This window comes from Theobroma cacao, chromosome 5 (genome assembly GCF_053813885.1).
Source record: "Theobroma cacao isolate CCN51 chromosome 5, ASM5381388v1, whole genome shotgun sequence".
NCBI lineage: Eukaryota > Viridiplantae > Streptophyta > Magnoliopsida > Malvales > Malvaceae > Theobroma > Theobroma cacao.
In genome coordinates, this window is record NC_142643.1 from 37,139,623 (window position 1) to 37,162,966 (window position 23,344).

General features: G+C 33.7%; 1 pseudogene; it reads left to right on the forward strand.

Annotated features, from left to right (window-relative positions):
* The first annotated feature begins 15,741 nt into the window (after window positions 1-15,741).
* On the forward strand, window positions 15,742-22,144 carry LOC108661993 (dirigent protein 2-like; annotated as a pseudogene).
* Window positions 22,145-23,344: the final 1,200 nt, after the last annotated feature.

Below are 23,344 nucleotides of genomic sequence, written 5' to 3' on the forward strand. Positions count from 1 at the left end.
AATCGGTATTTTTAGCATTTTAGTTTTGTCGATAATCTGTAGGTAATGTTCGGCAAAATTTACCAACAAAAAAATTCTATCGGTAAAACATATTTTTTTTGTTGTGATTCTTATAATTAACGGTTGACTAATTATCATTATTCAAAATATTTTTTATCATTTTTTATATCATGGGATGCTAATGTATAGAGAGAAAATGTCACTTGATCATATTATCATGTTATATCAACATATCACATGATTATCTACTATAACATATTAATATACCACATTAGCAGCACATGACATAAAATAACAAATCACATTTTGACTAACGCATTAGTCAACTATTAGGTATAAGGACTTATATATTAGACTAAAATAAAAATACAAAAACTTTTTTTATAATGAGAAAATAAAAAAACTTGATTGAATGTGCCATAAAAATAATGACTCATCATTTGAATTTTTTTTTGAATAATTCAAAAGATTTTTTAGATATTATACCTATAAGAAACTAGCTTTTCAATAACATTTACAATATTTTTGGAAGGAAATGGAGTGGAGGAAAAATATTGCTTTTTTCTTTTTCTTTTTTTCGTTTTGTAGAAGAGAAATAAGAGGAGAAAAAGAAACTTAATGAATTTACACAATTGTTTTTTCTCTTATAAATATATTCTTTTCAAATTGAGCGGAAAATACTCTTTTCACTTAAATTTATCATTTTATTTACAATTATGCCTATAATCACCTTTTAATTTCCTTCTTTTTTTATTTTTTGTACTAAACACACACACCAAAAAATAAATAAAGCTTTCCTTCCTCTTTTTCATTTGTTTTCTTTCCTTCGACTTCCCTTCCTTCCTACCAAACATAGTATTAAGTAATTAGATTTCTTTTCTCTTTTTTTTTTCCCTTTGAAATCATAATTTAATAATTACAAACCATATAACTTAGTTTTAAATGAAAGTAGAAAAATAATTATTTAATTAAATATTGGGTTTGGACTCAGCCTTCTAATTCTAGGCTCAACACAAAACTTCTTCTATTACTTATTCTTTAGCTCTTTCATCCCTACTGTGTCCCAAAATAGACAATATATGGGGTGAATGTAATATTTTTATTGTTAATTTTTTCATCACTTTTTGATTATTTTATTTCAAATTAATATATTAATACAACAACATAATTTTTTTTAGTAAACGTTTGTGATATATATCCAATTAATGGCCAAGGCATAGCCTAACAAATAACTACGTGTATTCGATCATATGTACATGTCGATTTAAATTGACAACCTAAAACTTCAATTTGCTTCCCAAACTTAACCATAAAACTAATTACAAACAAGATAAATAACAAATTTATATTAAATACAACTCGTGAGTGTCATGGACCCACATTTTTAACCCAAAGACATGTTTGATAAATGATGAAAAACTCATGTTTATATACCAAAAACTCACCACATTTCTTACTGATGTGGGATCCGTGACATTTTATCCCATTCAATTGTGCAATGTCCTTATTGCATTGGCTCTTTACCCAAAAAGGAAAAAGGCTCTTACATTAGTCTGAGTTTGCTTTGATACCACTTGTCACGGGCCCATCTTTCCAACCCAAAAGACTTGCCTAATAGGTGGTGTAAGGTCTATATTTATATACTCAAGACTCATCCTATCTCTTATTAATGTAGAATCTATGACATTTGTTGTCGAAAATTGAAGTTGATAAACTACTTAAATAAGTTTGAGGTGTGATACACTGTCCTTAAGGATAATTTTCGTCCCTTCAGAGTATAAAACTAGGTGCAAAAGGATTAAAATGATTATTGCCCAAGATTCAACAAAATTTTCCTAAATAGTTTGCACAAACTATCAAAGATACAAGAGCAGTATAAAACTAAAGAAAGAAAGAACCCAACAAATTGAAAAGGTAGGTTAAGGAGAAATGAGGAAAAAGAAAAAAATTGATTTTCGGTGTGTTGAGAATGAACGTGGAGTATGGTATTTATGGGGAAGGAATAGTTGTTATGTGAGATATTTGAGGATAGAGAATCAATTAAAAATCAAGAAATAAACATTTAAAATATGATTCTGTAATAGTTTAAATATCAGATTTTAAAAAAAGATAATGACAGAATATATTTAAAATATCTTAACTGCCAAAATCTGAATATAAAATACATATAGCCACCAAGGTACAAAAAAATCACTTATTCTAACCTTCGTGTATAGTCGCGAGTAGAGGGGATGGGAAATTCGCATTTTCTCAAGACTTGGCTCGATCTCGTGTACGTGTGAGACCACTTTCTTTTCTAGCTTTCAACAAGCTCGTAATAAATGTGCTTATATAAAGATCTAACATCTTTTGTACCTAGGCAATGTGGGATAGAAACCTTATGAGATATCACTATATATCTAACAATCCCCCACATATTTCATAAAAGTGGCCCCACTCTACACTTATATAGGTGATTTTATCAAGTGTATATTGCAGTTTAATACATTACCTATAAGGAATATGAAATTTATTAAGAGTTTAACTCAACTCCTCATTCATTGTAGTCTTACATTATTTGCACACCACATAAGAGATAATAATTTTAATAGTACATCAAGTTATCAACGAATAACTTATTATTTCCCATACGAACCAAATTCACGGGATCGCCACTCACATAGGTTAGGTTGCCATTATTATTGATTTTTCTCAATTGGCTTACATCCCATCCCGCTCAATTTATTATTAATTAATTTTCTTCCCAAGGGTTTAGTCAGAGCATTGGCCAAATTCAGTTTTAACTTTACAAAATTAATGGGCATAATTTAATCTCTAAATAGCTACTTTTTCAAATCATGTCTTAAATGAATGTGTCTATTCTTACCATTGAAAGTTTTATTCTTTGCAGTGGCTATTGTTGCTTGACAATCACAACGCATAGACATAGAAGGTGTTGGTTTCATTCTCAAAGGAATAACTGTTAAGAGGTTTCTTAACCACTCAACCTCATTGCCAGCCAACTCCAAAGCTATAAATTCTGATTCCATTGTAGATTTAGTAATTATTATTTGTTTGGTTGATTTTCAAGTTACAACATCCCAACCAAAGGTGAATACATAACCACTTGTGGATTTTGTCTCATCTAAGTCTAAAATTCAGTTAGTATCATTGTATCCTTCTAATACAACGAGAAATCTAGTATATAAAATATCATAGTTTATGGTACCCCTCAAATATTTCATTACTTTGCTGAAGGCAGTCTAATGATCTCGATTGAGACTTTGTATATATCTATTCAGTTTACACATAACATAAGCTATATTAGGTCGAGTATAATTCATCAAATGCATTAAACTCCCAATAATCTGAGCATACTTAAATTGAGCCACACTTTCACCTTTATTTTTCTTTAATTGGATATTAGCATCATTAAGAGTACTTATAGGTGTAACATTACCCAAACTTTTTAAGTAATCTTTCAACATAATGCTCTTATGTTAGCATAAGGTCACTATCACATCTTATGATTTTAGCACCCCAAATAACATTGGCTTCTCCCAAATCTTTCATATCAAATTTAAAAGTTAAAAACCATTTTGTTTTACTGACAACATCAATGCACGTAAAAAAAATAAGCATTTTATCAACATATAAGCTTATAATCACATATTTACTATCAATAGTTTTTGTGTACACACGTTTATCAATTCTAAAAGTAAAAAATCCATTACTAATAAGAACTTGATCAAAATTCTCATGCCATTGTTTTGGTGCTTGTTTTAAGCCATATAAAGATTTAATCAATTTACAAACATTGTTTTCTTGACCAGGAAGAACAATATAATACCCCGTACTTTGATATGGTGACTAATAAAAACTTACTGGATGCCAATTGAGGTTAATTATGATGTTTAGAAATGATGAAAGATGAAAGGAATAGTTTGTGATAAAATATTCTACACATGAGAAAAATAATAAAAAAATAATGATATTTTTATCGGAGAAGAATTTGTGAGATAAAAAGTGATTCGGAAGTCAATCGAGGCCTAATAAGGTATTTTGGGTACCAAGAGGACAAGAGAAGATAAGAGGAAATTTTTGAAATAAAATAATATTAAAATATTAATATTTTATTCAGTGTCAAAATTTTCCATGAAGAAGGAGTATATGATCAATCTAAGTGAGGGAGAAGAAGAATGAGAGAATTTTGGAGAAAAATGACGTTAATGGGGCTGCGTGTCTTTATTAAGTAAAAATAGCGCGGGCAAATAAATATTTTAAATATTATGGGGACACCACAGTGGAGTAGAAACTTCATACTTTGTTTGTACATGTGTAGAAGAAGATAATAGAAGGAAGTTGGAGTTAAATGAGTGTTGGGAGGACTAAATTAAAATGGAAAGAAACAAAAAGGGCAAAACGATAATTTTACACAAAGCTTGGTCAAAGCTTCCAAAGGAAGCTTTGACTCTCATCCTTATCAGCCCAAAACAGTCCTCATCTCCTTCAGCAAGATGTTTCTTCTTCATTCTTGAAGCTTCCAACTCCATTCTCTCATTTTCCCATGAAAACTTAATTTTCTTTTATTTTCTTTCCTTGTTTTCTTTCCATTGCCTTTCTCTTCTTACTTCTTTCCTCTCCCAACTGCTTGTGCACCAAAGTTACAACTTCTAACCCTAATTTTCAGAACACCTAAACCCTAGGAGGAGAAGAAAGAAAAAGAGAGAAAGGAAGAAAAAGCTTGGTTTTGGTGATTCAAGCAAGGAACGGTAAGAATCTTGTTTTTTGCTTGAGTAGTTTTTGAAAATGAGTTAGTGACTTAGAGAAATGTCTTGTGGCAGCAAAGATTGGCTTGATTGGAGAAAAATTGGTAACATGTAAGCCAATAAACCCATGGTACATGAAGGACTCAAAGTGGAAAAGGAAAACGGTAAGCATAACACTATGTTTTAAAGCCTACGGTTAGTTGAATATTGTGAAAAATTATGGTTGTTGAAAGGATTTATTTGCCTAAGCTAGTTGAAAATTATTAAGATTGTATGGCATGGTGTTTGAAAGAAATGAAAAAGGAATATTGTGGATGGAGGACTGAGAAACAAAGTATTGAAAGTTAGATAGATAACAATGCATGTAAACTAGGAAATAATGGAGTGAAAGTGAGAATGATTGTTGCTGCCGTATATGTGGATTATGTGTGGAAATATAAGATAGATTTGGGTGGAAATTATTTAGAAAGGTTGAAGTAGACACGTGACATCATAATTAAGTTGCCGGTGATATAATCGAAGGAATTTCGTAAGCAATGATATAAGTAATTTTGGTAAAACTGTATTAAGATGTGAGTTAATTGAAGATGGTTTCATGATAGGATGAAAAACATAAATTTGAGTAAGGATTAATTGATTGAAGTGCTGCCCATATACATATGTAATTAAATATATTGAGTTCGTATTATTGTTAGGAAATGCAAAGATAAGGTTAGAGTACTGTGGTGGCGTGCTGGAGTAAATAACGAGCGACCGACTAGTGAAAATAGTTAGAGACACTTCTGATCAAATAACGATGTAATATCCCGCTATAGTAAGGTGAGTGAACTTGCATTTCAAAATGATTTTGGGAATGTGAATGTATTGCACAAAACATTGGTTGATTTTATCCAACTTTTCTTAAATGGGTGCCTTAGGAACAAGCCTTTGAAAATTTATCTTTATATTGTGAAATGTGATTGTTATTGATTCATGCACTATTTCATTATGATGATATATATATATATATATATATATATATATATGTTGTACATGATAGTTGATATTGTGTATGATGACTATAACCGTTTGTGTGCACGATGTGGGAGGATGCACATGCCGGTGATGATGGCGGTGTGGGAGATGGATGATGATAGTGCCCGTGTGCACGATGTGGGGGGATGTACATGATGGCACTGATTGTGCACGATGTGGGGGGATGTACATGAGCCGGGTGTGATTATGCTGATATTGGTGTTATCTATGCATTTATATATATACATCTATGTTTATGAAATCAAAGTTCATGAGTAAGGTATATGGTTTTGCATATGTGAATCTTGCATGTTGAACTTTGAAAGTTGCTAAGTATTGTCAAATTGGTGTTCATTGCAACAAGGAATTTGGCTGTAGCGAAATGGATTCTCGCTGCTGCCAGAAACTCTCTGTGGTGGTGCAGTACTGTCAATTTGACAGCGATTTTGGCTACCTTTCGATTAGAACTGGGCAAAGTAGTAAACACTAAAGTCGTAGCCCTGCCTCTTAGCTTTCTAATGACCTAACAAGCATGTCAATTAGACCCATGTACTGGAAGATATGCTTGAGAAACTGAACCGTATGCAAACCGAGAATGCCTTTTGCTGCAGTGAGAATGAAACTTTCTGTTTCGCTTAGCATTTGGCTGGTTTTTGCCATATTTTTCACTTCTCCAATTTCATGTTGAATATGAATTCCCTATCGTCACATGATTTAATGACCAAGGGTTCAATTGAGGGTTTTAATAAGGACTTAAGCTAAAGTGCATCGTTTTCAAATAAGTGCATTATGATTTCAAACTTTTCCTTATTATATTGCTTGTTCCCTTCCTATGTTCACTCACTGAGATTATACTTATGGTTTCAACTTCATGTTTTCAGATTCAGTGGTGGTTGATACGTAGATTGAGGTGTCGGTGTACCCCCATCCCTTGGGTAGGTATCTTGAGACTCAGTAGTCATATCTCCCCATCCAGAGTCACTCCGTTGACGGTCAAAGTCTTTGTATATGTTTCATCTAAATTTGCAAAGATATATTGACAACTATTTATGTATGATTTGAATTATGATGCTAATGTGAGCATTCACTTGGGTTTTATGAGTTGCGTTGGAGAAATCGGCATTTGAACACTATTAAGTACATATCTTAAAAAAATATGCTAGATAGATGGGTTAATATACAAGTGCATATTGAGAGGCTTGCTTGGGCCTAGTGGGCTATGCCTATGGGTCCTTGCGTCGGTCACGGCCCTGGAACTGGGCTGTGACAAAGGTGGTATTAGAGCTCTAGGTTTAGTTGAATCCTAAGGATTCCTGTGTGATCAGCGGAGTTATTGGAGTCCGTGTAGAGTCTTGTCCTTGGATTATGGGTGCACAACACAAGTCAAAGACAAGAGGCTACATAGGGCCCTACCTTATTAGAAACCTACCTATTCTTATGAGCTATTAATGGCTAAGTAAATTATGCTTGGTGGCGCATAGGTTTGGAGGCGCACTTGTTGCACGCTCCATGTCTAGAAGGGACGGTAGTCTTGACACCCCTCATAGTTCTAGTGAGGGATCGCTAGATTCCACTGCTCGAAGTCGATATATGCTGAGGGTGTAAGTGTAACAAGTAACTTGACTCGATTTCTGAGTGGATCGATTTCTCCGAAAGGTAAACCATTATTTAAGAGCTTGAGGAGTCTCGCAAGATTGGTGCGTAATGAAATCGATTCGATGAAAAAGAATACGAACAAGATGGGAAAAAGGACGATCAGAAATTATCATTCTAGGAAGGTATCTGTATCTATTGTTCGACATTTCCCTCCGTGTTGTGGAAGATGTGTTGCACCTGTTAGTAAAGAGGAATTTGATAGGCAGCAACAAGTTCAGATTAAGGATGAAATGGGAAATTCTCAAGAAGAAGAGAAAGACCCCGTAAGAGGATTCATCAAAATGCCTGGATCGAGGCGACGAGGATCCTAAAGACACATAATATTTTCATTAAAGTTCACATCACTTTAAGTCTAGACAGATGCAGTGTAAGGGAAATAGTAGTAGTTATTTGTACAAATGAGTTAAATGCTGGCTTTTATTTTGTTTGGCTTAAATGGATTATGAAGTAGTTGTTTAAAGACTTGATGCATATTGAAGTCCTTTGATACGATAGAGATATATTAGCAATATAATGATTGAGGGAGGATTTTCACCTTATTGGCATCATTGGTCGCCTCGGATAATTATTATAGATTGACGTAGCAAGTCATTAATGGTACAAGCAACTATAAGACCTGACAAATGATTACCAATTAATCGTGGAAAGGTGAAATTTGAAATTCTAGTTGCAATTACAACTCAGAAGGATATGGGAAAAATCAATGAGGCTATAGCTGACACTTAAAATGGATGATGTGATTAAGTCAAGGATTGTAATTTAAGCATGGAAGGGATTACAAAATGATGCCATGACATTATGAGGTAATAATTGGGCACAAATATAGCCAATGGAGTTAAATTATGGAGCTTGGGAGAAAGTGAATCTTGAAATTTAATAAAGGTTGTGAATGTAAAATGTGGAGAAAGATGAACTATTTTCATAGTTATTTGTACTGAAAGTCCACAAAACTATTTGAGTTACAAGACAAGAAAGACAAATAACTATGAATGTTAAGGAATTGTGGAATGTCATAAATGGTGAATAATTTTGTGTGTGGTATTTTATATTGAGAATTTGATGCACAATATGGCAAGATTGTCTTAAGGTGAGACTTATTAGTTGAAGATAAATGTTAAAAGATAAAATAAGTTTGAAAATATTGACTCGGCTTAGTGCATATGATAAGCAAAAGAGAAGATACGCATAGTCATGAAAATTATGGGATAGGCCTGGAGAAAAACCAAATGGTTGAGTTTGATCTCTGTAGTAACTTTAAAGATGGAAGAACTTATTCGTGAAAGAAACTTCCAACAGCCATAGTGCTGCAACACTAACTCTTTGGCACTGCAGTGTTGAAACTATCCCATGTTTAGCAGCCACGACGCTGCAGCACTGATTGTCCAGCGTCGCAGCGCTAGGGACACCTCATGTCTAGGATGCATGAGCAAGATGAGAGTGGCATGATAATGTGCTTACAAGTTGAATTATGGTCATTGGTCATTGAGCTTTGTTATTTGGGAGTTTTAAATGTTCCGGAGAATGTTTACATGAATGAATTGAAAAGTTTCTTTATCACCTTGTATATGGGCATATAATTAAAAGAGAACTTGAAAGATTCTTGAGAGATAAGATACCATATGAAGTATTAAGATTGATAATATGTTGACCGAAGGCAAATCTTAAGAAATAAAGGAGACAAAAGATTAAGCCTTGTTAAAGGCTAAGGAAAAAGTGAGCGAAGAGTTAGATGAATATATGAGAGATGGGTAAGGGATGTCAATACCAAGTAATGAAAGTGTGAATGAAGGATTACAAGGGTGGTATAACAAATGGGTTTATCCAGAATGTCGTTATGGGAATTTGCAATTCTTATCTTGACTTAGCTAAATGAAAAGGAATAGTAACAATGCAAGGCCAATTGTGTGGCACACTAGAAACTTATGAAGACAATTTGGGGATTGAATGGACGAATATGTATTTATATATCTTTAAGAATAAGTGCATGTCTATAGAACAACATGCTCGGGATGTTAAGGAGCACATAAGAGACTAAGTGTTTTGGGAATTCACAAACCTCTTTGAGAAGGAATTGCCAATCATACACAGTAAGTATAAAATGTGGGATTTTTTAAACTTGCTGAGGAGCCTAACAGCTAAGTCACTGGTTAAGTAATCACATACGGTGAGGCATGAGTTTAAGATAGGTATCCTCAAGGAAATACTCAAGAGTAGTTCTGCTATGGATCTTGTGAAAGCAAGCATTAAGTTATGTAGTTACAAAGAAAAAGCCGTAAGCTAAAAGTGAGATTCGTATTGACATTGAAAAAAATACTTAAGGAGAACCTTGTTTCAAGTCTTGCAGTTTCAAATACAAACTACGGATTGGTTCGGGGAGAATGATGTCATATTAGTATGAAAGAATAGGACAAAGGATGACTGCAAATAATCTGGATAATGAAATTCGATTATGAAAACTTTTTAAGGTAGTATGGAAATTGGAATTCGAAAATGCTTAAGGCATGCACGATTCGAATGAGTCTAAATTTTAAGTGATTCATTAAAGTCAACATGCAATAAGGATGTAATGTATATATTAGAGGTATGAAGAATAATTGAGAAATAAGGATGACTTTTAGAGATTGTGGTATTACATAAGATGCAATGATCAAGTAAGAGATAAATATTTGAAGGATCAATGAGGTTATAAAGCATATACAAATACCGGATTGCAATTTAATGAAAATGACATTTGACGAGTGAGATGTGACTAATGACATTGTGATGCAAGGATATATAGTATAATGATACTTAAGCATATAATCAGAAAGGATAAGAAAGGAGTATAGGCATGTACATGATGTGAAGTTATGCATAGGCATAATGAGAATTCGTATGGATTATGTAAGAAGTAACTTGTGGTAAGACGCAAGTGGAATGGTGATTTAAACATATAAAAAGGGTAATCTGAAATGGATTATACCCCAATGTTTATAGATTAAACATGAGAATTATTATATCGAATTTTGGTTATGGATGGGAAACAAATAAAAGGAAACTTAGTCCGAAGGCACTTGAACACAAAGATCCTTACACATAATGAGGAATGTTGACATTTAGAAGTGCGTGTACATACCTATGTGTGGAATTGATGACGTGACCAACTAAGATGAAGAACTATTTTTATAGATTCGAGATTTGAACTTCATGTATTGATGAGTTGTATAAATAGTACACCAGCAAGAAGTCCCAATAGATATGGGCAAGATAAACCTGGAATATGTAGAAATAATTAAAGGCATTAACCTTCCACAACATTGAGACTATGTACATAAATGAATATGGCATGTTTATAATGCTGTAGGCTACATAATAGTGTATGGGGATAAGATAAATGAATCAATGTCGTGAAGTTTGGCAAGGAGCGAAATAATAAGATGGTGATTAGGCATACATAAGTAAGTATAATATGTGATTGAAATTGGTACGATTGAGATAGAGTTATGGTTCAAATTTAATGATAATGATAAAGGCATACTCAACATCTTAAAATGAGAGATAATGATCGTGAAGACTACCATCGATTTGATTCTAAAGGATGATAACAGACATAAGTGAGGCATTCTAGTCGAATTGGAGGTAAATGAGGTGAATGAATGATTGGAGGTTTGACAAGAATCAAAATAAAGATATGTTTGAGGTTAGTGACGGAATTAAAGGCATACTTGGGATCTTAGTGATAAGAAAGAATAATTGAGAAGGGTACCGTGGTTTTGACTCAAAGATGATAATAGATATAAGATACGTACCCTAATCTTGTAAAGTGTTCTAGTCAAATTGAAGGTAATGAAGTTCATAAATCAAAATTCCTTATGAAGAAGGAAAAAGGAATAAGATCATAGAGAGAGATTGATGACTCGACACCGACGTGAATTCGAGGACGAATTCTATTTAAGTTGGGGAGACTATAATATCCCGTACTTTGATATGGTGACTAATAAAAACTTACTAGATGCCAATTGAGGTTAATTATGATGTTTAGAAATGATGAAAGATGAAAAGAATAGTTTGGGATAAAATATTCTACATACGAGGAAATAATAATAAAATAATGATATTTTTATCAAAAAAGAATTTGTGAGATAAAAAGTGATTCGGAAGTTAATCGAGGCCTAATAAGGTATTTTGGGTACCAAGGGGACAAGAGGAAATTTTTGGAATAAAATAATATTTTATTAATAAAATAATATTTTATTAATAAAATAATATTAAAATATTAATATTTTATTCAGTGTCAAAATTTTCCATGAAGAAGGAGTATATGGTCAATCTAAGTGAGGGAGAAGAAGAATGAGAGAATTTTGGAGAAAAATGACGTTAATGGGGCCGCGTATCTTTATTACGTAAAGATAGCGCGAGCAAATAAATATTTTAAATATTATGGGGACACCGCATTGGAGTACAAACTTTATACTTTATTTGTACATGTATAGAAGAAGATAATAGAAGGAATTTGGAGTTAAATAAGTGTTGGGAGGACTAAATTAAAATGGAAAAAAACAAAAAAGGTAAAACGATAATTTTACACAAAGCTTGGTCAAAGCTTCCAAAGGAAGCTTTGACTCTCATCCTTATCAGCCCAAAACAGTCCTCATCTCCTCCAGCAAGATGTTTCTTCTTCATTCTTGAAGCTTCCAATGCCATTCTCTCATTTTCCCATGAAAACTTAATTTTCTTTCATTTTCTTTCCTTGTTTTCTTTCCATTTCCTTTCTCTTCTTGCTTCTTTCCTCTCCCAACTGCTTGTGCACCAAAGTTACAACTTCTAACCCCAATTTTCAGCACACCTAAACCCTCGGAGGAGAAGAAAGAAAAAGAGAGAAAGGAGGAAAAACTTGGTTTTGGTGATTCAAGCAATGAACGGTAAAGATTCTTGTTTTTGGCTTGAGTAGTTTTTGAAAATAAGTTAGTGACTTAGAGAAATGTCTTGTGGCAACAAAGATTGGCTTGATTGGAGAAAAATTGGTAACATGTAAGCCAATAAACCCATGGGTACATGAATGTCTCAAAGTGGAAAAGGAAAACGGTAAGCATAACACTATGTTTTAAAGCCTACGGTTAGTTGAATATTGTGAGGAATTATGGTTGTTGAAAGGATTTATTTGCCTAAGCTAGTTGAAAATTATTAAGATTGTATGGCATGTGGTTTGAAAGAAATGAAAAAGGAATATTGTGGATGGAGGATTGAGAAACAAAGTATTGAAAATTAGATAGATAACAATGCATGTAAACTAGGAAATAATCGAGTGAAAGTGAGAATGATTGTTGTTGCCATATATGTGGATTATGTGTGGAAATATAAGATAGATTTGGGTGGAAATTATTTAGAAAGGTTCAAGTAGATACGTGACATCATAATTAAGTTGCCGGTGATATAATCTAAGGAATTTCGTAAGTAATGATATAAGTAATTTTGGTAAAAATGTATTAAGATGTGAGTTAATTGAAGATGGTTTCATGATAGGATGAAAAACATAAATTTGAGTAAGGATTAATTGATTGAAGTGCTGCCCATATACATATGTAATTAAATATATTGAGTTCGTATTATTGTTAGGAAGTGCAAAGATAAGGTTAGAGTATTATGGTGGCATGTTGGAGTAAATAACGAGCGACCGACTAGTGAAAATAGTTAGAGACACCTTCAATCAAATAGCGATGTAATATCCCGCTATAGTAAGGTGAGTGAACTTGCATTTCAAAATGATTTTGGGAATATGAATGTATTGCACAAAACGTTGGTTAATTTTATCCAACTTTTCTTAAACGGGTGCCTTGGGAACAAGCCTTTGAAAATTTGTCTTTATATTGTGAAATGTGGTTGTTATTGATTCATGCACTATTTCATTATGATGATATATATATATATATATATATATATATATATATATGTTGTGCATGATAGTTGATATTGTGTATGATGACTATAACCGTGTGTGTGCACGATGTGGGGGGATGCACATGCCGGTGATGATGGCGGTGTAGGAGATGGATGATGATAGTGCCCGTGTGCACGATGTGGGGGGATGTACACGATGACACTGATTGTGCACGATGTGAGAGGATGCACATGATGGCGCCGGCTATGTGCACGATGTGGGGGTATGTACATGAGCCAGGTGTGATTATGCTAATATTGGTGTTATCTATGCATTTATATATATACATCCATGTTTATGAAATCAAAGTTCATGAGTATGGTATATGGTTTTGCATATGTGAATCTTGCATGTTGAACTTTGAAAGTTGCTAAGTATTGTCAAATTGGTGTTCATTGCAACAAGGAATTTGGCTATAGCGAAATGGATTCTCACTGTCGTTAGAAACTCTCGATACTGGTGCAGTACTATCACTTGGACAGCGATTTTGACCACCCTTTGATCAGAACTAGGCAAAGTAGTAAACACTAAAGTTGTAGCCCTGCCTCTTAGCTTTCTAATGACTCAACAAGCATGTCAATTGGACTCATGTAGTGGAAGATATGATTGAAAAACTGAACTCTATGCAAACTGAGAATGCCTTTTGCTACAGCGAGAATGAAACTTTCTGTTTCGCTTAGCATTTGGCTGGTTTTTACCATATTTTCCACTTCTCCAATTTCATGTTGAATATGAATTCCCTATCGTCGCATAATTTAGCGACCAAGGGTTCAATTGTGGGTTTTAATAAGGACTTAAGCTAAAGTGCATCGTTTTCAATTAAGTGCATTATGATTTCAAACTTTTTCTTATTATATTACTTGTTCCCTTCCTATGTTCACTCACTGAGTTTATACTCACATTTTCAACCTCATGTTTTCAGATTCAGTGGTGGTTGATACGTAGATTAAGGTGTTCGCGTACCCCCATCCTTTAGGTAGGTATCTTGACACTCATTAGTCATATCTCCCCATCCAGAGTCACTCCGCTGATGGTCAAAGTCTTTGTATATGTTTCATGTGAATTTGCAAAGATATATTGACAACTATTTATGTATGATTTGAATTATGATGCTAATGTGAGCATTCACTTGGGTTTTATGAGTTGCGTTGGAGAAATCGGTATTTGAACACTATTAAGTACAAATCTTAAAGAAATATGCTAGATAGATGGGTTAATATACAAGTGCATATTGAGAGGTTTGCTTGGGCCTAGTGGGCTATGCCTATTAGGTCCTTGCTCCGGTCACAGCCCATATCCTTGCCATCTATCATGTCCCAGCAATAGAAGTTTCCAATCATGAACTTCTGTTTCTTGACATCTTTAGTGGTAAATTTGGCAACCATCTAATCCCATATTTGCTTTGTTTCTTTGTGAGAACTGTAAGCATTAAATATCTTATAAGAAAGCATGCTAATAATTGTATGCCTGCATACCTTATTTAATTGTGTATATTATTCCAACATGTTGACATTGTCTGGCTTGAAATCGCTTAATGCAAAAGCCATTCCATGAACATCAAGGGTGGAAAAGATCCTTCCTTTCCACTTTTTGAAATTATTGCCATCAAACACCTCGATTTTGAATATGTTAGGAAACGGTTTTGCATATGACATTGAGGGTATGGCAGGAATGGACAAGGCAGCATGAGTGGTGAAGGTATTAGCAACATTTACAATAGTGGCAGCGGTTGTCGAGGTAGAACCATTGATAGTGGTGGTGGAAGCAACGACAATAGCAGCAACATTATTGGTATGAGAATCCATTATTCTAAAGATTGTTGTTGAAAATTGAAGTTGATAAACTATTCAAATAAGTTTGAGGCATGATACATTGTCCTTAAGGATAATTTTCACCTTTCGAAGTATGAAACTCAACACAAAAAGATTAAAGCGATTATCCCCAAGATTCAATAAACTCTTCCTAAATAGTTTGCATAAACTATCAGAGATATAAAAGCAACATAAAATTAATGGAAGAAAGAACCCAACAAATTAAAGAGGTTGGTTGAGTAAAGAAAAGGAATAAGAGAAAATTGATTTTTGGTGTGTTGAGAATAAAAGTGGAGCATGATATTTATAGGGAAGGAACGGTTGTTTGGTGTGATGTTTGAGGATAGAAAATCAATTGAAAATCAGGAAATAAATGTTTAAAATTTGGAGCTGAATATAAAAAATATATAACCACTAAGGTACAAAAATATCACTTGTGTTTAGCCCTCGCATACACTCGGGCGTAGGGGGGAATCCGCATTTTTTCAAGGCTTGTTCTATCTTGTGTGCGTACGAGATCACTTTCTTTCTAGCTTTCAACAAGTCCATAATGAGTTTGCTTATATAAAACACTAACATCTTTTGTACTTAGGCAATGTGGGATAGAAATCTTATGAGATATCACTGTTTGGCCTTATCTCGTGTATGTACGAGACCACTTTATTTTCTAGCTTTCAATAAGCCCATAATGAGTTTGCTTATATAAAACACTAACATCTTTAATACCTCAGCAATGTGGGATAGAAACCTTATGAGATATCACTACATTTCTAACCCCACCCAATTGTGTAATGTCGCCATTGCACTGGTTTTTTACCAATAAAAAGAGAAAGACTCTTACACTAGTTTGGATCTACCTCGACCCTTGTATCTCTCATGGGGCTTCACATCAGAAAGATTATAAATGTATGGATTTAGAATAAATTTAAAAGATTATAAATTAAAAGAATTAAAATTTTAATTAATGAATGAAAAATGAAATATTACAACTCATGATGAAATTTATTCTAATAATTTTGCCAAAAATCAAAGTGTACTTAGTTTATTTTAATTTGGTTTTAAAAACTATATAAATCAATATAAACATTTCAGATCCAAATGACCTTTAAACTCATCTGCAAAGCAAGTCATTCCAAACATATTTTTAATTAAAACCATATTAGTAGTTCTCTTATATTAATATAAGTGTAAACTTAAAAAAAAATTAACTGTTATAGTAATGCTATAGAAACATAAGCCAAAAAAGATTTTCTTGTACATTTGCTTGGCAGAAGTTCAACCTTGATTTTTATTTCTCTCTAAAGGACTATTATGCTTCAAAGATATAATAAAGTTTCAAAACTCTCGTATAAAAATAGTATAAATGATTATGTATTGAAAGTTTTTTTTAATTAATGAACAGACAATTTTAAGTGACCGTTATGGAAAGTAGTTACCATTTGAAAAACATTAATCTATTCACCAAACAAGCTGAAGGCCTGTGTGCCCTTTTTTGGAAAAAAATATTTATTGACACATTAGGCCAATCCAAACACAACCATAGCTTTTACGTCCGAGGGTGGTCACAATTCTCACAAAACGAAGCTCCATATTCTTCTTTGTTCTCTTCACCATCATCCTTTTCCCCACTATTGCTATCGCCCATCAATCTGATGAGGTTTTCTCAAGATACATATCCCCATCATCATTAGGGCTCAAGTGAAAGAAACTATCCCACTTTCACTTATACTTCCATGACATAATCTCCGGCAAAAATGCTACTGCTATCCGCGTTGCCGAAGCACCCTTAACCAACAGTTCCTCATAGCTCTTCAGAGCCGTTATGATGATGGATGACCCTTTGACGATCAGGCCCGATGTCAACTCCAAAATGGTGGGAAAAGTGTTGAAGTTGAAGTTAAGCTTGGAGAGTTGCTGGAGAGTTGTTGGTAGTTAATTTACTTTTGTTTTATGGCCATGATAGCCACCACTCTTATGTAATTTTCTTTTTTATGTACGTGAAGTTCATGGACAATAGTTATTTTCTAGTTTGTAGGTTTGTACCATGAACTAACAATTAAGTTCAGTTTTAATTTTTTCTCTTTTTCATGTATTAATGCTATGTTGAAGTTATGAATGAATGTGTGTGTTTGCCTTCTTTCATCTGCAAACAACTTTTATTTTTTTCTGCTTGCTCTTGTTCTCTGTTTTCTTGTCAAGTTCCAACATGGTATCAGAGTCACATCAAGGATCTTAAGGGACCCTTGTAGCATAAACAATATCATTTTTTTTATTTTTTCTTCCTCAAATAGTCCCTATTTATGATCCTTCTTTTCTCATCTGGAAATCTCATTGTCTTTACTATGGCATCATCTAACTTTAATGGAACAGCACCTCCTATATTCATAGGAGAAAATTATGTGGTATGGGTTGTGAAGATGATAGTTTATCTTAGGGTTTTGATTTATGGGAGATGGTGGAGGTGGGAGGAGATCCTTTAGTGATGAGGCATGTTAATCCCACCATTGCTCAACTTAAACAGCATAGTGAGGAGGTAGCAAGGAGATATAAAGCACTTTCTTGCATCCAATCTGCTGTATCATATGCTATTTTCACAAGAATCATGACTTGTGATAACCCAAAAGAAGCTTGGGATCGGTTGAAGAATGAGTTCCATGGGATTGAAAGGACTCGGCAGATGCGGGCTCTCAACTTGCACAAAGAATTTAATATCTTTAGAGTGAAAAAGGATGAGACAATTAAAGAGTATTCTGATAAAATCATGAAGCTTGTTAACCAGTTAAGGCTGCTAGGAAAGGATCTATCAGAGAAAAAAATTATGAACAAAGTCTTGGTTAGTCTTCTAGAGAAGTTTGAGGCCAAGATTTCATCACTAGAATACTTGAAGGACCTCTCTTAACTCACGGTTATTGAACTAGAGAATGCTCTCCAAGCTCAAGAACAAAGATGTTCCATTCGAAATAATGGACAAATGGAAGGTGCTTTGATGGTTAGAAGCCGTGGCAAAGCAGTAAGTAATAGCCAAAGAAGATATGACCATGACAAGAATGAGAAAAACAGAAGAAACAATGATGAAAAACAAGGAAAAGGTAAAACCAAATTCCAACCATGTTCATTTTGCAAGAAGCATAACCATTTAGAAAAATTTTGCTAGTTTTGCTCTAATGTCAAATGCAGATATTGCAATCAGATGGGACACGTTGAGAAAGTCCGTAAGGCTAAGGTGAATAATAATGAAAAAAAGGTTGCTATAGTGGAGGAGAAAAAAGATTGTGATGAAACTCTGTTTATGATTAACATAACAGAGAAACACATAAAGCATGATGTTTGGTTGATAGATAGTGGTTGCTCCAATCACATAACTACTGATAAAGAGATTTTCATTGTGCTTGACAGTAGCTTTCGTTCAAGGGCTGAGATAGGAAATGGTGATTTCATACAGATTGTTGGGAAAAGAACCGTACGTGTCCAAACAACTTCAGGTATCAAAACAATCTCCAATGTTTTATATTCTACTGAAATGAGCCAAAACTTATTAAGTGTTGGACAGTTGCTTGATGATAAGTACTCATTATGGTTCAAAGATAAGTCATGCATAATTTATGATCCAACTGGTATTGAAATAATCACTGTTGCTATGAAAAATAAATGTTTTCCTATCGACTTTATGAAAAATGAGTTTACTGTTTATCAATGTTGTGCAAATGATGCAATACTTTAGCATAAGAGATTGGGACATGTCAATTATGGGTCCTTAAAGCTCATGGCTTCAAATAATCTAGTTGATGGCTTACCTATTATTGGAGCTATGGATCGTATTTGTGAAATCTGTCAATTTGGTAAGCATAATAGAAATTCATTTCCTAAAAGCAGTGATTGGAGAACAAAGACAAACCTTCAACTAATTCACTTTGATATTAGAGGACGCATGAGAACTCCTTCACTCAACGGGAGCTTATATTATCTAATATTTATTGATGATCTAACCAGATTTTGTTGGGTTTATTTCATGAAGAAAAAATCTGAGGTGTTTGACAAATTTATTAGATTTAAAGCCATGGTGGAAAATAAGACAAATTTGACAATAAAGTTATTAATAACAGATAATGGCCAAGAGTTCTGCTCCAAGGAATTTGAAGATTTTCTGACTCGTTATGGTATTAAACATCATAAAACAGTGTCATATTCACCCCAACATAATGGGGTTAGTGAAAGGAAAAACAGGACACTTGTGGAGATGGCGAGCTGCTTGTTGCTTGGGAAAGATCTTCCAACTAAATTTTGGGCAAAGGCAGTAAATGTTGCAGTTAATTTGTTGAACTTTCTACCAACCAAGGCCTTAGATGCAACGAGTCCATATAAAGTGTGGAATGGAGAAAAACCATCTGTTACACACTTACGTGTATTTGGTTCCATTGGCTACACTAAAGTCTCTGATGAAAAAAGGAAGAAGTTTGATTCAAAGTCACAAGTTGCTATTCATTTGGGATTTAGTGATACTTCAAAAGGCTACAAATTATTCAATGTCCATACAAACAAAGTGTTTATCAGTCGTGACGTTAAATTTGATGAGGACCATAAATGGAATTGGGAGAAAGGCATTGTTGAAAGCTCAAGAAACTTCAATATCACTGCTGATGTATTACCACAAAATTTTAGTGATGATGAAGATATTAAAGACAAGAATCTTGCTATGAGAGGTATCAGGTGACTTCAGGACATTTATGAGAGGTGCAGTTCAGTTCCCATGAAGCTAAACTCATTCACAAAAGCTTCTAAAGACAAGAGATGGCTACAGGCAATGCGTGATGAGATTGAAATGATTAACAAGAACCAAACTTGGTATCTTGTAGGTAGACTAGCAAACTAAAAAGTGATAGGGGTCAAGTGGGTCTTCAAGACTAAACTTAATGCAGAAGGAACGGTTAACAAATACAAAGCCCGTTTGGTAGCTAAAAGGTATGCTCAAGAATATGGGGTGGATTTTTCTAAGACGTTTGCACCAGTGGCTAGACATGATACCATTCGACTTATAATAACCTTAGCTGCCAAAGAAAATTGGAATATTTGGCACTTAAACGTGAAATCTGCATTCATGAACGGCTTCATAATAGAAGATGTTTACATTGAACAACTTGAAGGTTTTATAGAAAAAGGAGGTGAGAACAAAGTTTACAGACTTGTTAAAGCATTGTATGGTCTTAAGCAAGTCCCAAAGGCCTGGTATGAATGAATAGACAGTTATTTAAGGAGTAAAGGATTCAATCGAAGTATAAATGAGCCAACTTTGTATGTACTAAGCACAAATGGCTTTGTGAATTTGCTAATCTCACTATATGTTGATGACTTGTTGGTTATCGGTCCAAATAGTTATGTTGTGGATGACTTTAAAGTGAAAATGAAGCAAGAGTTTGAAATGGCAGATCTTGGTGAGATGATATTTTTCTTAGGGATGGAGTTCATTCAAAAATCAAGTTATATTGGCATTCATCAAACCAAGTATGTAAAAAGAGCTTCTTAAACGATTTAAAATGGAATCGTGCAAAGCTGTTGACACTTTAATTGTTACAAGAAACAAATTATGCAAAGAGGATGGAAGCTCTCAAGCTGATAGTTCAAATTACAGGAGCCCTGTTGGATGTCTTATATATCTGGTAGCAACAAGACCATATATCATGTATGCAGTTAGTGTTTTATCTCGGTTCATGCAAAATCCATCTAAACTTCATCTCATTGCAGCCAAACGTGTGCTTAGGTACATCAAGGGAACTTATGATTATGGTCTCAAATATTTCAAGAGTGAAAGCAAGGAACTTTTTGGTTATTGCGATAGTGATTGGGCCGGTAGTCTAAAGGACTCTCGAAGCACCACTGGATTTTTCTGCTTGTTCTTATTCTCTGTTTTCTTGTCAAGTTCCAACAAATAGCTTAAGGAATATATGCATTTGCATCGCAAATTGATGTTGGTGTATTTTCAAAATCAAAGGTTATGTCACATGATGGAAAGCTATCTTAGCTCAAAAGTTATGTCACGTAAATGACATGGTGTGTCTATTGGATTATAGGTAGGTTTTCATGTGAATGGTTATGTCTTTTGGTAAAATGATATCCAAAAGGTATGAGACAAATTGAAAAGACACCATAGCTCAAAAGTTAATTATGAAAAGTTATTGTTTCAAATTATAACTCAAAGATTATATCTTATAGAATGAATAGTTGTCTTTTTATAAGATAATTATTGAAACAATACCTTTATCCAAAAGTTGTGTTTGTCAAAATGTAAAAATACCTTTTAGACAAAATGGTGCCTTAATGAAAAGGTTGTGTCCTTAAAGAAGAGATACTTACAAGCCTATATAAAGGGCTTGTTGCCAACCATTTTGACACAATCAAATCAAACACAAAACAAGTGCAGAAATATCAAGAGCAAGAAAAGTGTTGTGTTCTTTTAACATAAACACTTAAGTTCCCATCAACTACAAAAGCTTCTAAATTTCTTATAATCTACTTGCTATAAAAAGTAGGTTCTAAGACCAAACAACTTTGCAAACCCTCATGTGTATCTAGCGGTCTACTCTCGTAAAGTGCAATACGAAGTTAGACGTTGGCTTCATTGTATCCCTAAGACTATTCGCATTATTCTTTTTTGCATACCGAGTGATGGGGGTGAAATAAGTCTTAAAGATAACGTCTATTGAAAGGCTCCCCTTGAAGTCAATTTTGTCGGTTCCTTAAATTCTATCTAAACCCCATTTGCACCAACAATTTACTTTAGCTTGTTAATGGTGCTCGACTTCACTTTCACCCAAGGAAAATATAATGGCAGCACTCTTAGTGTTTTGGGGCAAAACAAGGTTGTTTCCACCGTGAGGTAGATGCCGATAGTTGGTGGGAGTGGGGTTTTTTGGTTTGCTCGTGGCTTTGCTCAGACGAGGACTTACTCAATTTCTCAAACCCATTCCATTGTGGAGTATAATGTTTATGTGTTCCATTATTGATGAGTTTGCTCTTTAATTGCTTATGTTTATGGGTTTTATTTACTTTAATTTGTTTGATAATTGGTTATGTTAACAGAGTTTAGACCAAGTTTTCAAACTTGCCTAGAACAACTCTGAACTTTGAAATTGTCAAATGCAAATGGAGACGACATTAATAATAATAATAATAATAATTATTATTATTATTATTATTATTATTATTATTATATTATCTATAAATATCTAATTATATACTTGCAAATTGCAAATGGTTGTTTTTTCATTTTAAAAAGGCAAAATGGTATTTATTGATTCCAGTAACAAAAAGATGCTAGTGCAAGTCTCAAGCCAACAATTATAGCAGTGGACTTGCTACAGAAAATTAAATCAGCCTGGATCACTCTCACTATCACACCTCATTAACACAAGCAAACCTCCATTGACAAACCCGCAAGAAAAGGCTATTCCACAAACTCATCAGAGAATGATACCTCACATACACATACACAGCCAGGACAAGGCCATTAGACTATAGTCCCTCACGGGACATAAATCTGCAAACACATTGAGTAACCTTTCCAAAGCAAGACAAAGATAGAATTAATTTATCTTATATTAAATTCTAACAGTACTTATTTATTTTATCTCTTAAATTCATATTTTTATACACTTTATGCAAAGAAAGGAGTACTTCTTTTAAGATTTTTTTATGAAATATTTTATAGAATATTGTAGATATGGTTTATGTCTCTTTCTTACTTCCATTTTCCATTTTAATAAAATTTTAACAATATAGTTGACCTTGAGAGATTTTTCACCTTAACAAAAAATTTTTTAAAAAAAGTAAATATCCTCCCTTTACAAAAGTATCTTTCGGAATCTCATAAAAAAAATTCCCAACAAACATGTTTTACACTTATTTCAAACCCAATCACAATAAACCCATAAACCATCATAAAACCCATCCATCATGCTCTACAAAAACATAGCAGCCATTCACAATAAAAAGAGGGTGAGACAGGACCGACTAAGAGATTAAATCAGTCAATGTCTATGCCAAAAAGGCCAAAAAGGACACCACTGACCAACCTGAGCAGCACCTTTACCTTGAACCCTCCATCCCACTTAATCCGAATCCAATCGTTCAAAAGCGGCCAACTCCGTCTCAGCATACAATTTTGAATAAAGTCATCACCGCATAAAGCGAAACCCAAGCGCAGA